Raw genomic sequence first — 1,172 nt, forward strand, 5'->3', positions numbered from 1 at the left:
TGTGTGTGTATGGATGACACCAGGCCAGTGCTCAGTGATGTGTGTGTGTGTGTGTGTGTGTATGGATGACACCAGGCCAGTGCTCAGTGATGTGTGTGTGTGTGTGTGTGGATGACACCAGACCAGTGCTCAGTGATGTGTGTGTGTGTGTGTGTGTGTGTGTGTGTGTGTGTGTGTGTGTGGATGACACCAGGCCAGTGCTCAGTGATATGTGTGTGTGTGGATGACACCAGGCCAGTGCTCAGTGATGTGTGTGTGTGTGTGTGTGTGTGTTTTGTGTGTGTGTGTGTGTGTGTGTGTGTGTGTGTGTGTGTGTATGGATGACACCAGGCCAGTGCTCAGTGATGTGTGTGTGTGTGTGTGTGTGTGTGTGTGTGTGTGTGTGTGTGTGTGTGTGTGTGTTGTGTGTGTGTGTGTGTGTGTGTGTGTGTGTGTGTGTGTGGATGACACCAGGCCAGTGCTCAGTGATGTGTGTGTGTGGATGACACCAGGCCAGTGCTCAGTGATGTGTGTGTGTGTGTGTGTGGATGACACCAGGCCAGTGCTCAGTGATGTGTGTGTGTGTGTGTGTGTGTGTGTGTGTGTGTGTGTGTGTGTGTGTGTGTGTGTGTGTGTGTGTGTGTGTGGGTGACACCAGGCCAGTGCTCAGTGATGTGTGTGTGTGTGTGTGTGTGTGTGGATGACACCAGGCCAGTGCTCAGTGATATGTGTGTGTGTGGATGACACCAGGCCAGTGCTCAGTGATATGTGTGTGTGTGGATGACACCAGGCCAGTGCTCAGTGATGTGTGTGTGTGTGTGTGTGTGTGTGGATGACACCAGGCCAGTGCTCAGTGATGTGTGTTTGTGTGTGTGTATGTGTGTGTGTGTGTGTGTGTGTGTGTGTGTGTGTGTGTGTGTGTGTGTGTGTGTGTGTGTGTGTGTGTGTGTGTGTGTGTGTGTGGGTGACACCAGGCCAGTGCTCAGTGATGTGTGTGTGTGTGTGTGTGTGTGTGTGTGTGTGTGTGTGTGTGTGTGTGTGGGTGACACCAGGCCAGTGCTCAGTGATGTGTGTGTGTGTGTGTGTGTGTGTGGATGACACCAGGCCAGTGCTCAGTGATATGTGTGTGTGTGGATGACACCAGGCCAGTGCTCAGTGATATGTGTGTGTGTGGATGACACCAGGCCAGTGCT

The sequence above is a fragment of the Salvelinus namaycush genome, chromosome 20 (genome assembly GCF_016432855.1).
Source record: "Salvelinus namaycush isolate Seneca chromosome 20, SaNama_1.0, whole genome shotgun sequence".
Classification (NCBI taxonomy): Eukaryota; Metazoa; Chordata; class Actinopteri; order Salmoniformes; family Salmonidae; genus Salvelinus; species Salvelinus namaycush.